Here is a 17,021-nt window from a genome sequence, read left to right on the forward strand (position 1 = left end):
TTACCCTCACTCAAGGACATTTTTTTTCTTTGCCTTTAGAGAGAGAGAACATCAATGAAGAGAGAAGCATTGACTGGTTACCTCCCACACATGCCAGACTGGGCACTGCACCCACTTGGACTGGATTGAACACACCCAGACCAAGCATTGAACCTGCAACCCAGGTAGGTACCCTGACCAGGAATCAAACCCACAACCCTTCCATTACCAGATGACACTCCAATCAACTGAGCCACACCAGCCATAGCTGAAATGATTTTTGATTACCATAAGGTTATATAAGGTTTGTCTTGTTATGTGAGTCCAGATTTTAAGTAGTTCTTGAAGTATTGACAAATGCAAAATAGTTAAAGAAACTTCCCTGTAATATAACATTCAGTACCTTTTATATGAATGTCACATTCAGTTACTTTAATATGAATTTCAAATCTAAAAATACAAACAAATCTTTCAGTTTCAATTCGGGACATTAATGTTTGGACCTCGTATTTTCAGGTCATATTTAGATTTGGATGAAAAGAAACTGAAATAGTCATATTATAAACATAGAAACAAAAATGAAGGGTGATTCTAGTCATCTGTGCAATCATAGGATCAGGGCAAAAAGAAATAAACCCCCAAAATCTTTGTATTTTAATAAAAGTAAAATATGTACCAAAGTAGGGCATGCATTGGCTGACTTAGATTACATTTAATTTGCCATAAGGATTGACAGAACAAATGTGAAGAGCAGTAAAAATATGTATATGCTGGATAAAGTACTTATTTTTCAAACTATAAGATGCACTTTTTTTCCCCCAAATTTGGGAGGAATAATGGTTGTTAATGCTGCTGTCGAGTTCTGTTTACATTTACATTGGTGAAATGGAGCAGCCCAGGTAACACAGGAGTCTCTGGGATGGGGCCTTAAGGGAGTCTTAAAGGGTGAGTAAGAGTCAGCCCCAGGAGGAGGAACAGGTGAGGGCCTGATTGAGAAGGGCCTCCTACACATCACTAAGGGGTTATTGAGTAGGGGAGGAGAGGCTGGCAGAGACTGGAATCCTAGATCTGTCACTGAGCAGCTCTGTGACCAGGCCTTGGAAAAACTATTAACTTCTCCAAATCTTCATCTACAAAATGATGAATGTAATACTTTTCCATTAGGGTAGCTGTGAGGATGAAAAGGCATAATGCATGTTGACCTCTTACTTAGTACAGTGCCTGATATATATAAGAACTCACAGGTATTATTTATTTTGAGCCCGATGGGGAGCCACTGAAGAGAATTAAACTGGAAACTAAAATGATCACATTTGTATTTTACAAAGATCATAATAACATCAGTGTGGAAAACAGATTGGCAGGGTTTTGCTACTACTGCATCCCCTACTAAGGATGTCCTAATATTTGACCTTTTATTTTAACACTAACTGTGAATACTAATATCCTATGATAAAACTTTAGACAGTAATTTATTGATTATATCTAATGCAATCTTTATAACACCTAGAAATATAATAAATTTACAATATTTTCCTCACCCTCTCCTCTACTTCTGGAGAGTGCTCTCACACGTAAGCTGTTACAGGATTTATGGGTAATTTTACTGCTCTTTTTATATGTATTTCCTATCTGCCCAAGTAGACTATATACTCCTTCAGGGAGGAACCTAGTACTTAGGGTATTGCCCTGTACTCTTGTAAGCTCTCAATAAATATTGGTTATTTTTGACAAGCATCTGATGAATATATATATATTCATCATATATATATTCAAAACCATATATATATATGGTTTTACTGACGTTTAATGTGGCCGGAGATTAACTTTAAGAAGTACAGAGAGAAGCTGCAGTTGCTCTCTTGGCTTTGACAAATCAGTGTCTCTTTTAGTCTCTTTTTTGTAAAATGGGGATAAAAACACAAATCCAAGTCAACTGACTCACAGAGGGGTTCCATAGGCTAAAAAGAAATAATGTATAAAAAAAGCATTTTTCTAACTCAGATTTAAATTTGCTAATAGATGAACATTTGTTATTGGTTGTGGTTATGGTTTTGACTATTTCATTAAAAGCCTGGGCCTTATTTTATAAGTATTCTAAAGCATTCTTCCCAATTAGTGTTCTAGAATTCTCTGGCACCACCTGTGAAGTAGGCTAGAATTTTATCCATCAATGGCCATGATTTATGTCCATACCCATTTCCTTGTCCACGGCCTAGTAAGGGGCGGGGGGCACTGGCTCACTAGAAAACACAGTGCTGGATTATGGGCTGGAATGATAATTATCTCCAGACAAGAAATAACTATTCATTTGAAATATACTCCCCTGTAGGAACAGTTATTTGTAATACAATAAATGTGAATAACAAGAGCTGAAATCCTCTCTAACATATTTCCCTTCAACCTGCTACGAGGGTAAAAGGAACAAATTATTTTAATCTCTTAAAGGGGAAGGAAGAATAACCTTTAACCCTAAACATGGCTTCAGTAATAAAAGCCAAGTGAATTTTGCTTTCACTTTGTGAAATTAAATATCAATAAAAATTTTGTAATTTAGGTCCTTAGACCTTATCAACCATGATGGAAGTAGATTCCTATTTATTAGTTTTGTGCTTCTGATTAAATATTGTGCCAGTAGCTTATGATGAAACCTGAAGCAGGCCCCAAAACCTCATTTCCTCCTACCTCTCAAATCAATTTCCTGTCTTAAAACAAGCTCATGCGAAGAACAAGTAACAGTTCAAATTACAGCATGAAAAAACTGTTTTTTAAAAATTATATCTTGTTTCTCCAACCAAAATATCCACTAGATGTTCTAAACATGAAGAGAAATTAATTTAATATGCTACTAATGATACTCTGCATTTATTTGCCAAGAAGGAAAACAATGTAGTAATTTAAGGAGGTTAGAAGCTTTGTAAAAACAGAACCAATCCATAGTCATCTCTCTCTAAACAGTGAGCAATAACAGCCAGATAGGGCAATGAAATTGTTCAGGATAACCAAACTGATAAAACAGGCTGAGCTTTCAGTATTAACTGTACTTCAATTGCTAAAGCTTAGAAACCATATCCCCACTGAAAGAATATTGTAAATAGTGGTAGTACCCAGATTACTGGACCAGGAGTACTAAAAGAACCTAAAGGTTCATTTCCTTTTCAAAGGAAATCCTTTCTACTTTTTAATCTGGGGTGCCAGTAACACATCTCCCAAAACAGGCCTACCCAGAGCTTCCCTACTCACTTCCCTCCAGCCAAGAGCCAGGGCAGTGGGCGTGGCATCACCAGCCACCTGCTTCCTCCAGGGCAACGGCTGCAACCTGTTCCAGTCTTTGAAAACTCTGTGTGTGTGTGTGTGTGTGTGTGTGTGTGACATATATAACACATATGCATTCTACTCACTTTCAGATATTGATGCTACCACCATACATTTACTTCTCTAATAAATGTTAATGCAATTCTTATTAGTTTTCCATCTTTATGCATTTTCTCTGATGGGGGACCCTACAACTGCAACTATTTTCATGAGGGAGCCTGGGAAATCTATCAACATTGAAATGGTATTTTCAAACACAAGAGGTACAGGGTGAGCAGAGCAGAGAAAGAGGGACGGATGAAACCTGGTCAGCCCCAGCAAGGGCCAAAGGTTTTACAGAAAGGTTTTCCTCAATAAATTATTGCTGCTTATGTTTGGAAGCAATTTATATAGAATATATTTTGGTAAAAAAAAAAAGAAAGACATTCCAATTCTATTAAAATGTCTTTTGGGCCCTGACCAGTGTAGCCCAGTGGGGTGGGCATCATCTGACAAAGAGAAAGATCACCAGGTGGATTCCTGGTCAGGGCATGTGCCTGGGTTGTGGGCCCGGTCCCCAGTTGGGATGTATAGGAGAGGCAACTGATTGATGTTTCTGTCTCACATTGATGTTTCTCTCCCTCTCTTTCTCCTGCCCTTCCCCCTCTCTAAAAATAACTAAATAAAATCTTTGAAATGTTTTTAGGTTCATTTTTAACCCTGGTTATGGAATCCCTGTTTTATACACATAGACACACATACACAGTTTTTTTTTTTTCAGATCTTTCCAGAATAGGACTTAGGGAAATACAATTACTGTAGGACTATAGGTCCAAGATTTAAAAGCACTAGGAACACAGGAAAAGTAGATGGTGGAAAAATAAAAATTATAATGAGAAATAAAAACACAACTCCAGGTATTAGTAATATAACATTAAGTTACAGCACTAATACATGTATTATATATGTGACATAATACTATATTTGTAAGTGATTGATAATGCTTGTTTATTATTATTTGGCTATTCCAATACTATTAGACCCAGAAGAAGTTAAGAGGTTTGAAGAAACTATAATCTATCCATAAACAAGTCATTTAAAACAGAAATTTAAAGATGCTTCTTTCTCAGACACATCTTTTAAGAGTTTACAGTTACATCAAAATATAGACCTCAAGGTTTAAAATATGTTTTTCTATAGATCTGTAGTTGCCATCAGTTATTTTTATTTATATCCCCTAAATACACCTTAGTTTAAAATAATAATTTATATCCTAAGCACATTCCAGTTTACATAATCTAAAATTGTTTTACTTCATATGCTGTTAGGACTCTAAGAAGTTGAGAGTTACCAAGTGCTATCAATTTCTTTGAGAAAAAATATTCATTACATAGCTCATGAAAGGCAAAAGATTTAATATAAATGCCATACCAGTACTTTTGAAAATGAAAATATTCAATGATGTTAGGATGAAGATTGATAGGTACTTTGATTAACTGAGAACAGAAGTATAAACTTTTTAGAAGACAAAGATTTAAGTTTAACCATGTTTATTTCAGTAGTTTTCATAAATTAAACAAAGTAAGCAGTGAGTAATAGGAACAGTTATGTTATATCCATATGAGAGAAAAATAGAACCTTATATCCATGGGATAGAAGAATAGGACTTAATTAATAGAACTTAAAAGAACTTAACTTAAAAGAATTAACAGAATATGGGGGGATATTCACACTCTATGCATCACATTAAGTGAAAGAAAAGCAGGATGCAAACTTCTATGTATTATAAGCGTTTATATTTGTAAGTCTATATACTTCATACTAAACACATTTTAGAAACAGACTTGAAGAAAATAATACCAAAATGTTACTAGGGGTTATCTCTGAGAAGTAAAATTAGAGGAGTTACTTTTTTTCTTATACTTTACTGGATTTTTTTTTTCAATGAACATTTTATCACTTTGAAAATACATACAGCAGGCATCCCTCTGTTTTTGTTTTTTTCTTTGTTTGTTTGTTTTATAAATTGAAGGCAAGACCCTCCACCAGCAAAAAAAACAAACAAAAAAGAAAGAGAGGCAGATGTGCTTTCTTGTGATACTCACTTTACTGTGGTGGTCTAGAACTGAACCAGCAATATCTCTGAGGTATGCCTGTGTTTTAAAAAGCACTGTTTTCATCTTTTTTATCCTCATCTGAGGACCTTTTGTCATTGCTTTTAGAGAGAGAGGAATGGGAAGGGGGGAGGGAAGCAGAGAGAGAGACAGACAGACATTAGTGTGAGAGAGAAACATCAATTTGCTGCAAAGCACTGTTTTAAATACAAGGCCCATGAGTGACAATGGGGACACCCTTGATCCTGGAGTTCCTGAAAGGTCTTGAGGAGTTGCTAAATTGAAGTCTGCTTAACCTGCAACTGAAGGAACCGGTTACAGGGCTGTGAGACATTCTTTAACAAGATTATACCTTCAAAATACAGGGAACCTCATTATATAGGAAAGAAAATTAAAATGTGTGTCATTTTTGCCATTTTGAAAGTTTAACAATAGAGACTTTTATTCAAACTGCCCCATAAAAGTGAGTTTGGGTTCCATTTGTATATGAGAAACCGACTCCACAGGTATTATTTTGAAATAGAATAAAGGCACTCCATAATAGCTACAGAAGCTTGCCTATGCTGAACAAGACTAGTGCATTTCTTAAAAAGTCAGACAGTGTGCATGCCACTTTGTATGGTCCTGCTTTATGTGTTTAATGTGTGGGCTTCGGGCTTTGCTCTGTTGAGAGAGACCTTGCTTATCTTGGGCCCAAGGGTATTCCACTTTAACGTAGTCCCGAAAAGTTCCCAGAGCAGCTACAAGCAGTGGCTTCACAAAGTTCATAAGGACCTACTCCTCCACTGTGCTGGGGCTCAGAGTTCCTCCAGGAGTCCTGGCCTCTGCTGGCCACGTCTGTGCTCTTCATCGCACCTGGCTGTGCAATGGAGGTGTCTCCAGTAACCGGGGAGCTAACCACCAGCCCAGCCTCCTCACTCACTTTCCCTTGGCACAGTTAACCCACAAATCAGGCTTGCTGAGACAACATCAGTTCTTCTTTCTAGTTCTCCTTTTATGCTCTGTAAAGCCACACCAAAGCTCCCTCTGGACACTGCTGACTCACGATGTCTGTCTCCCTCTCACCCCTCAGTCCCACTCTTGTTCTCAGATCAGAACACTTCCTCACAGTCATTCAAAGTTGGACTTTCCTGTTTTCTACTTGTAGAATGTTCCCCGAATGTCTCCACTTCTCAAGTGCACACCAGAACAAATGTTACAAAAGGTGTCTCACCATCCTTGACTCAACCCCATTTCACACCTCTGGAATATGGTTTTTCTAAGAGCCTAGGCTGCCCCCTTATTTTTCATTCCACCCCACACATCCTAAAATGCAAAAGCACACCTGGTCACCAGGTAATACAGAGTTCTCATTCACATTTCCAAATCTTAGCATCCCTTCAACACCATCACCTGCACGTCCATAGTGCAGCCACATTTGCAGATGGAGGGTACTTAAAATACTTAAAATACAGCCGGGGGCAGTTTTTGTGGGTGCTGAGGTAGAGTACACATGTGCTTGTGTGCTATTTGGAGCCACAAACTAACAACCAACGTTGTTATACCCATAGCAGACATACATTAACATACAGGCTCACGGTTTAGGTGTCTTACATTTGTTTTCTTACTTGTTTTGGTTTGGTTTGGTTTTCTGTTTTGGCCTCCACACCAATAAAGCCTTGTCTTAGCAAATGACTCCGCTAGTTTCCAAAAGCTGCCTGCCCAACCATCTCAATTTAGACAATGCCATATTACAAAGTAATGAATAACTATCTCCTAAATATGGAAAGCAAAAACCAGCTACAAAGCAAATGTTACTCAAATCCAAAAGCAGGGCTAAGTAGTAGTAGTAACTCGTCATTCAGGATTTAGGACAACCAATCGGGCTGACACAGGCCCTTTTCACCTTCCAAAACGCTAGTAAAATACAGTAAATGGTCACAGACAGCTAATGTTAATTAACCACTGAGGAATTATACCCAGATGGAATGTTCTTAATGGAGACATTAGGATGTTTTCATTGTCACACATATAATTCACATCAGATGTATGTTTGCCTTTTCCAGGAATCCAAAATGCTGTGCCTTGGGAAATGCCACATTTGTTTTGCTTTGAAGGAAAAAGTTTTACTTAAACTGGCTGAGTAATAGGGAAGGATTTTGCCCTTGATTTCAAGGTTTAAAGAGAAGCTGTTGAGCAACAGAGCTTCTTAAATCGAAAGGCTGAGATTTCCTTCTGTCCTAAACATAACCAGAACCTTAAACAAAATGTTGGATGGCACCTAAAATTGTCAGAATATCCCTCCTGCAAAATAATTTTACAGTTCCCATTTCCTCAGGGCTGTGTATCATATTTAAAATAAACTAACCTGGCCCTGGCTGGGTGGCTACCAGTTGTTTGGAGCATTGTCCCATATACCAAAAGGCTGTGGGTTTGATTCCCAGTCAGAGCACATACCTAGGCTGTGGGTTCAGTCCCCAATCTGGGCATGTACAGAGGCAACTGACTGAACTTCCTCTCTTATATCGATGTTTCTCTCTCTTTCTCTCTCCCTTCCTCTCTCTCTAAAGAAAAAAAAATCAAACATATCCTTGTGTGAGGATTAAAAAAATGTAAAATAAACTAATCTTATTCAGATTCCCTTCAAGTACAAAACACCAAGAAAAGTATTTTCTTGCTCCTGAAAGGTATGAATATATTTGCCTCTGGATTTCTACGTGTGAGCAGGGAAATGTATTAATTTTTAAGGATTTTATGTAATATTAACAAAAAGCCATTGCAATGACTTTTGTCATTGCAATGTTCTGCAACTGAGCAGAACTGTGGGACTGTATATCATAACTATAGATGCACATCAAATAAGAAAAACTTGATATCTTGCTTCTCCTGAAATTATGTTACTAATTACTAAATATTAAAGATAATTACACCAGAAGTCATCCAAATGCTATAATTTCATTAAATGACACAGCAAGTAAATTGACCTCTCCTCCTCCTGCCTCCTACCTAAAGAACAATCATGTTTCCGTAGACAACCCCCACCAACTAGCAAGACCAGAAGAGATTCTTATTGCCCCGCACTAGCAGATAAATTTGTGAGTGCATCAAAGCATTCTTACTGAGGAGGAAAAATGAGGGTGTGTAGAATAAGCTACAGATACTGCTAGAAAAGGTAAAAAGTCAGTCATCTAAGACTCTTCACCCTTTGCTCCAACACCTCCAATCCCTAGAACACCACCTTGCTCTTTGATCTCCAAGTCTCATTTCACTTTCCTAACATTACAGAATTTAGGTGCTCCATTTTTTTTCTTATTTTGGGTTTGTATGAGGTGACTCTACTTTTTCTTTTGTTTATTTTTAGTTTATATAATAAAATACTATGTGCTTGTTGCAATTTTTTTAAAAGCACAAACCTAATTTTATAAGGTAAAAAGTAAAAGCGCCCTCTTCTCTTCATCTTATCCCCTTCCTTCAGGTAGCCACAGTCAACAGTCTGGGGATGATGAGGTGTACGTATGGCTGTATGCAGGTTTAAGTATGTGCATACTACACATCTCTTCTGCAATTTCCTTTTTTCACTTACTGTATCTTGATTTTTCTCAAGATAATATACCAGAGCAGCTAACAGACACATTAACATTATTGCATTTCTTTCCCCTACAATGAGATTGCTAAAGCAAAATTTACTGAATATGAAAACAAGCAAAACAACAAATCATGTCAGCCTAAAATTAAATATATCTTTGGTTATATTAGTTTTTACACTCACTTTCCACCTAAAAAAATGGTGATAACAAATGGGTAAACACACATATGCATTAATATATAAGTATGTTGAAATGAGATTAATCTTCAAAGATAAGAAGCAAAGGATGGCACCTGTGTAGGTGGTGAGGCTTAATGAGTTCTAAATAGGGAGGGATACAATGTGGAAATTTCCTGGGCTTTGGAGCCAGAAACAAGGGGTCCTATGCAACTCCACCTCTTACTGATGGTGTGTTTTAAGTTCCTTAACCATTCCTTCCTTCTAGGCTTCCTTTTCAACATCAACAAACTGGGGGAAAGACTCACAGATATTTAGAAAGCAGGTGTTTAAGATGGTGTCTTGAACACAGTAAGTGCCCCAAAAGTGCTTTATTATGGTTAATAATCCAAAAATGATATATGATAGATGATGATTCAGTACCTTATACCTGCAAACCTTTCTATTTTGTTTACCTTTGTTTTAGTTTGCCTTCATATTTTTATATTTACCTTATTTGTATAGATACATAAAGTACCTTAAAAGTTAATTACTATAAACATGCTTAGCAGCTTTAATGAATTACTGAAATACGATCCTCTCTCCTTCTACTTTCCCAGAGTTATCTTGCACTGGGCTCATTAGCAATGTCCCAGCCTTCTGCTTGCTATGCAATCCTCAATTTTACTTAAAACTTGTGGCACACCATCTGACGACCACTAAATAACTGAAAATACCTTCCATGTCTGCTGATGACCAGCAGCTTAAGGTGTCAAAAGCCAACCTTCCCAATGACCAGGCTTCCTATCCTCTCCTTTTACTTAACAAGGCCATCAATGATGCATACCCCATTAGCTGGCTAGCGGCCATGTCTTGGGGAAGGGATGCTCTGCAGACACTATGGATCTACCAAATACACATCTGTTTTCATCACCTGTGGTTGGTCAACTGTATGTCCACCTACCATTTTTATTCATCCATACCGAAGATTTAGATTAGATTGAGGTTTTAGATTTCCACAAAATCCTAAACTTCTAGAATAGTTTGGGGAAAATTTGGCCACTATACTATCCAACCATCTCCTTTTACAAAGAGAAAACTGAGGCTCAGGCACATGTGACAGGCCCACCGACAAACAACTATTTAGACAGCAGCTGGGATAAGAACCTCAACTCTTTAATTTTGGGTTCTTTCCTCCAACTAATCAGCAAGGTTTTATCTGTTCCAGTAGCTCAGGAAGGTGTTTATTAAATATTTTTGGACGAAAGGAAAGGTTTGCAGTTGCCAATGTGTGTGGGAGGGTCAGAATGCACCGTGTACCAGCCTTGGGGTAATTAATCCACCTGTCTGTCCAGGAGGGGTTAGGATAAATGAAGGAGGAAGTGCATTTGGACTCTCTCGCCATCCTACTTAAGTTTACAAGGGGCTGTTTAGGGAATAAATGGGACCCAGAAGACTGGTAACCCCCATCACTATCCCAAAAGGTCTCTAAGGACATGTTACACCAAGCTGAAGAAGCATGAAGTGGGGGATTTCTTCTAGGGTGGTATCAGGCAGGGGAAGGGATATTGTTTTGGTATTTATTCACCTGAGGAAGCAGACGCTGTCAGTTTCCTCCTCTTGACACACTAGTGGCCACGTCCTTGTCACTGGGGCTGTCTGGTGAGTCTTGACTCCTTTCTCCCAAGGATGTTTACCCCAAGGGCGCGAGCGGGCCTGGACCAAGAAGGGCCGGGTCACTGGGGCCCAGCCCTCAGTCCCCACCCACCCAGCCCCCTCCCCTGGTGCTTTGGGAGCCCCGGGAGGGCTCCCGCGAGCAGCGTCTTTATTTTCCCGACTCCAGTTACGTTTACGGAAGTGCTGCCTGCGCCCAGAGCGCAGGGGGTGCCGGCTGTGTGGCCCCCAGCACCCGGCAAAGATGACAACAGACAGGGAAGCCGGGGGGGGGGGGGGGCGGGGAGGGCGCGGTGGGCCAGTGGGACGGGAAACGGAGACACCCGCGCACGGCCTGTCTCAGGGCCCCTCTTCTAACGCCCTCTCTCCCGAAAGCAGGTGTGCGTGTAGCGCCGAGTGGGGGGCTACCAGTCCTGCAGCCCTGCGGGTCCCCCGCAGGGGAGGCCAGGGTGGAGCTGCCCGGCCGCGGGCGCGGAGCGCGTTCCCTCCCCGAGCGCCGGGCCCGGACTCACCTGCTGCAAGCGGAGGCGGCGCTCAGCTGAACGGGGCTCGGGGAGCCATCTCCCCCTGGCGCGGGGCGGCAACTAGGGGCGCCCGGGTGGCTGCGGTCCGGGCGGCGCGCACCATCTCCGGCTCCCTGGGGGCTGCGGCGGGCGGGGCGCGGCCGAGGGATGCGGTCCGGGTGGGGCGATCGCGAGCGGGGAGCTGTCGCACGCACCCCCGCGACGTTCCTCCTTGCTGTTCTCCTCCCGCCGGGCCTCCACCGCTTGCTACCGGCTGGACCCGTTTCTGGGCCGAGTTCCGAGGACCCACCGCCAGGTGCAGCGCTCCGCCTCCTGCGGCGGGTGCGTCGGCGGCCGCTCCTCCCGGCCTAGCGCCCGCCCCAGCGGCCCCCGGGGACGTCAGGACCCAGCCCTGCTGGGGATGCCTTCTAAAGAGGGGAAACCGGACCGCGAGATGCTCTCCCCGCACCCCACCCGGCTCCTGGCTGAGACCCGCGTGCCGGGGAAACGAAGCAGGCCTCGCTCTGGGGGTAGGGTGGAGGAGGGAGGAGCAGGGAGTTGAGGGCCTCCTCAACTCCCTGGGAATTGTAATAATAATTGTAGCAGACGTTTATTAAGCGCTTATTAAGGCCAAGCACAGTGCTAACGCTATTAATGCGTTACCTCAGTGTCTCTAGTATCGGCCTTGGCAGACTGTCCTCAGTTGACACGGGAGAGAGGATATGGGCGGGGTCGGGCGACAAACAACAGGGGTTTCAGGACTCACCGGGAAGGCGATACACTGAGGCTGAGGCGCCCTTTCAAACTGAGAAGGTGCTTCTGGGTGTATCTGCCTGGCGCCTTGCTGAGGAGTTAACCGTGTGTGTTGCACTAAGAACGTAAAGTTGTATTTCTGGTTAGACAGAAGTGGGGAGATGAAGGTGTTTGTGAAAGGTATCGTTCCCTCAGCAGATATTTTTTGTGTGTTTCTAATGGGCTTCAGGGATGCCAGGTCCTGTTCTCAGGAAACTTATGGTCTTGTTCTGGCGATAACAACAACACTAATAAGGGCAGTAAACATTTATGGACATATCTTACTTATATGTGCAGCACTAGTGAAGCTTTACCATAAGCCTAAAGTATAGGTGATATTCCCATTTTACAGCTGAGAAAACGGAGGCTGAAATTTAATGTGACCTACCAAAATTACTAAACAGTAAAAGGGAGAGTAGCCCTCCTTTTATCTCCGGGGTTTAAGCTTTTAACCATGAAATCATATTGATGAGTGCTTTATAGTCCCTGAAGCTTTAGGATTTGAGGTCCCCCTTTAGGAAGAATAAAACAAAATCACAAATACCAAGTGGCACTGGCGCCCTCCTGGAGTTTAGGAAGGGTCCCTGAAGTTTAAGCTACATTAGTCTTGCTATAAATCCACTTGCAATACTGATCAAAGCAAAACAAAGGTTGTGAGTGCTATTGTTTCAAAGGAAAGAGGTGAAGGTGGCTGTTGGACTCAGAGAATGACAGATTTTGGTCTGGGGTGGCCTTGCGTCAGCTCCCCACTGTGTTATCTGAAACAACAGCTTCTAAAGACCCAGTTAGGAGCTGTCACGATAGAAGTACCATTCTTCTTACCTGTCCAGACATTAATGAAGCAACTTTTTAAAAAAGAAGAAGAAAAACAGAAGCTAGGTCTAACAGGAGTCAGGTCTGTCCTGCATGTGGAAGGGGTGGGGGCAGGTGAGGGGCAAAGGCAGTTCTTGACTTACAACTGCTCAAAGGAAACTCCATGTTGAAAAGTGAAGCCAAATTTTCCTAGAGTGAAGCTGGTGACACACTGTTTCAAATAAGACAGGATGGCCTCAAGGGTCAGCATAACAGAAAGTATTTTAATTGACCTTGTTAGGTCATGATTTTTTTTCCTGGCAGTCTCTTTTCAGTAATAACTAAGGAGAAGGTGCAAACTTGTATAAAGAAAAAGTGATTTGCCACTTCTCCAGAATCTCCCGCCCACTGTGAGGTAACTGGTGAGTGTGACAGGCTATCCCAGAGGTCATTGACAGAAAGACTCAAAGAGAAAATTAAGATGTTGAAATCATGTGGCTTATTGAATCCACTTAAAATGCAGAATAAGAAGCGGGGGGTAGGGGGGAGAGGGTAGATTAACAACACAGGATAGCTAAGGTACCGCAGGTGGCATATTTTATGGTCTATGCATAGAGCCTGTGTGTTTCTCTCTTCCCTTCTCCCTCTTTCCCTCTCCCTTGCCCCACTCTCTCTCTTCTCTCTCTACTATATCAGCCTTCCCTATGCTAATGGTGTGGTTACAAGGTCCAGAGTTGAGGTTGAGTAAGGAGACTTGGCAAACAGAGGGTGCCTGGTGCCAGAGCCAACACTTGCTTTCCCTGCTGAGAGACATGAGCAAGCATACTTGACCACAGTTCTAGCTCACCATTTAGCCTCATGAGTAGCTAAACTACTCATGGATTTCATCTGCAGTTCTTAGTAGAGAACAGATGTGTAGGTGTGTCCCCAGTGAGTGGTCATTTTAAGCCTTCCTGGTGAACATTGAGTGCCGGATATTCTTCATGAATATTTACTGAATCAAGAATATTTGTTGACTAGTTGGACTTTCCAACCTTCTTCTTTATGTTCAGCTCATATATGCACTACTTACTTTATCTCACAAACTACTTGCTTCGACTTGCTTCATTTCTCCTTGTGATGTTTGTTTTTCTTATCTCCTTTGGCAGAATGGATTGTTTTTATCATTTTTTTTCTGAGAGAGAGAGGAAGGGTGAGAGAACCATTGATTTGGTTTTCCACTTACTTATGCATTCATTGGTTGAGTCTTGTATTGTACCCTGACCAGGAATCGAACCCACAACCTTGGCATATTGAGACAACACTCTAACCAGCTGGGTTACACAGTCAAGGCCAGAATGGATTATTCTTACATAAACAAACACATTACTGTAGGTAATAATAAGAACAATAGCACTAACACTTATATGGGATTTACCCTGTGCCAGCCACTGTTCAAAGCACTTTCCATATGTTGATTCATTTAATCCTTACAATGATCACATACGCACAGGTACTGTTATACCAGTTTACAAATGAGGAAACTGATGCCTGTAAACGTGAAATACCTTCACAAAGGTCATACTCCTCATAAGTGATGGAATCTGCATTTAAACCTAGCTGGCCTAGCTCCAGGGCTCTGGCTCTTAACCATCCTATTCATGCTTGCTCATGTAAATGATTACAAACATGCATGTTCACATATGAAAGGGTAGAGGTTTTATTTTTATGAAAACGATATCTTCCACTTTTCCCTCTCTGTCAGCCTCATTGGACACCATTGATGCCCAGCCCCCCACCCCATCTCTCGAAACATTCTCTTCCTCTGGCTTCTGTGACCCGCAAGCCTTGGGTTGCTCTTCCTCTCTGGCTACTCCCCTTTGATGCTCCGCTCAAGTTTTGTTCTAGGTGTTCCTTTTTCTCTTCCTTCTCCTCCTCCCTCCAGCCCCTCCCCCTCCTCCTTCTTCAAATCCAAAATGTGTTCATTGGGATGGTTCCCCACTCATCTTGACTCAGGTTGCCTTGAGTGCTGCTTCCTTCTGAAGGAGCATGCTCTGTGAGCCGAGCTTGTCCTCCTGTAGGCTGACAGAGGACACTGGAGCAGCAACACACAAAACTACTATTTGTGTGTGGCTAAAGATGGAGGTGATTTTATAGCACCCTGGGCATTTCTGCATGAAGTAGGAATTGGGGCTCTGCACCAGGCACATTTTTTTTTAAATTTTCACCCAAGGACATTTTTCCATTGGTTTTAGAGAGAGAGGAATGGAGAGAGAGAAATAACACAATAGAGAAACATCAACTGGTTGCCTCCCAGATGTACCCGGAGCAGGGATGGAACCTGCAACCTAGGTATGTTCTGTGATTTGAAGTCAAACTCGCAACCTTTCAGTTACAGGACAACGTTCCAACCAACCAATGCTCCAAGAAGGAGCCACACCAGTCAGGGCCCCTTCTTGTGTCTCCTCTTCTCTTCTGGAGGGGGATGAGGAGATCCTTAGTGAGAAGCCTGTTGTCGTGGGGAGTCTTCACCACCAGGAAGGCTCTAGGCCAGCAAATTTCAACCTTTTTCATCTCACAGCACACATAAACCTAATTACTAAAATTCTGCAGCACACCAAAAAAATATTTTTTTACCAAAAAAATGGAATAATTTTGATTAATTCACACTGGATGGCTATTGTTTTGTCTGAGGCAGCTTCTCTCCTGAGTGCAGACACATATGGCCAGGCGTCAGCAGGTTGCTGCACAGGCACTCCAGCCTCAGTAAGTCCCACATGAATGCTTCATGATCTCCTGCTCCTCCCCCCCTCACTCTTACTTCTGGTTCCCAAACTATTGGGTTTGCCAAGAAGACCATTTAGTTTTTTTCTATAATATAAAGATACATTTTTCATTTTCACCAATAACTTTATTGATGTGGATATTTTGAGTAAGTCATCTATCTCCTGCTATTGGCTTCTTGTGGGTAGAGGCCAGGGGTGCTGCTAAACCTCTTCCAATGCATAGGACAGCCCCACAGCAAAGAGTCATTTGGCCACAATGTCAATAGTACTAAGAAACTTCACAAACCACTTTTGACAAGTTTGATCAGTCACAGCACCTTCTCCATACTCTGCACAAATCTTTTTTTGTGGTTTAGTTGAGTTTTTACTTTTCCTGAAATAATAAAGTATAATATGCCAAAAATGTTGCATATTTTCTTCCATCTTCAATATTAAAATGGCTGCACAAAAATTCACCAATTTTGATAAGTTTTTTTAAGTGCCTGCTGATATGACAGCTGTTAAAATACAATCTAACAAACTTGTTTTGAATGAAGTTAAAGACAACTAAACACTACTAGAACCATCATACAGAAAAGAAGTAATGGACTTTTTGGCCAGCCCAGTAGCATCCTCCCAGTTGTACAAGGCCTTTGGACTGGACACCCCCTCACCTTCACCCCTGCACCTGATGTGTTAGTTTTCTATTACTGCTGTACCAAGTTGCCACAAACTTAGTGTATTAAAACAATACAGATTCATTATTTTACAAGTCTAGAAATCTGAAGTCCAACATGGGTTTCACTGAACTAAAATCTTGGTGTCTGCAGGGCTGCATTTCATCTGCAGGTGTTAGCGGAGAATCCATTTCCTTGACTTTCCCAGCTTCTAGGGGCTGCTTGCATTACTTAGCTCTGACCTCTTCCCCCATTTTCATAGCACATCACTGCAACATCTGCTTCAGTGGCCACATTGACTTTTATGACTCTGACCTTCCTACCTACCTCTTATGACAAAGGTCATAAGGACCCTTGTGGTTATATTGGGCTCACTCTGATAATCCAAAATATCCTCCTTCAAGAGCTTTAACTTAATCAAAACTACAGTCATTTTGCCATGTAAGGTAATGTATTTATAGGTTCCTTGGATTAGGATGTGGGTATCTCTAAGAGGCAATGATTTTGCTTACAATGCTCAAACGCCAAACCCTCCGTAGTCCATCTTTCAAAACGTCTCTGGAATTTGTTCTCCATTCCTGTGCTGTGCTAATCCATGAGGTTCTCTCTCCTCTGCCTTGTGGCAACCATTTCTCCGGCCTCTCTGCCTCAATGTGTTCTCTCATGCAATCACTTTTCCCTGCTACAACCAAAGGAATCTTTAAAAGCATCTGACCATGTGGCCCTGGCCA

General features: G+C 41.6%; 1 protein-coding gene across 2 annotated transcripts in view; it reads right to left on the reverse strand.

Annotated features, from left to right (window-relative positions):
* The window catches only part of MFSD6 (major facilitator superfamily domain containing 6), a 66,280-nt gene extending 54,667 nt beyond the window's left edge, over nucleotides 1-11,613 (reverse strand). Inside the window, exons 1-2 of one of the 2 annotated variants that reach the window (XM_045855974.1) lie at nucleotides 11,295-11,613; nucleotides 10,697-10,824 (exon numbers count right to left, since the gene is read on the reverse strand). The gene's annotated coding sequence lies outside the window, so the exon portion shown is untranslated. The remainder of the gene's footprint in view (nucleotides 1-10,696; nucleotides 10,825-11,294) is intronic. The other variant, XM_045856059.1, reaches the window with a different exon arrangement.
* Between the last annotated feature and the right edge of the window lie 5,408 nt (nucleotides 11,614-17,021).

The sequence above is a fragment of the Phyllostomus hastatus genome, unplaced genomic scaffold (assembly GCF_019186645.2).
Source record: "Phyllostomus hastatus isolate PE091 unplaced genomic scaffold, TTU_PhHast_1.1 phas_contig_1, whole genome shotgun sequence".
Lineage (NCBI taxonomy): Eukaryota > Metazoa > Chordata > Mammalia > Chiroptera > Phyllostomidae > Phyllostomus > Phyllostomus hastatus.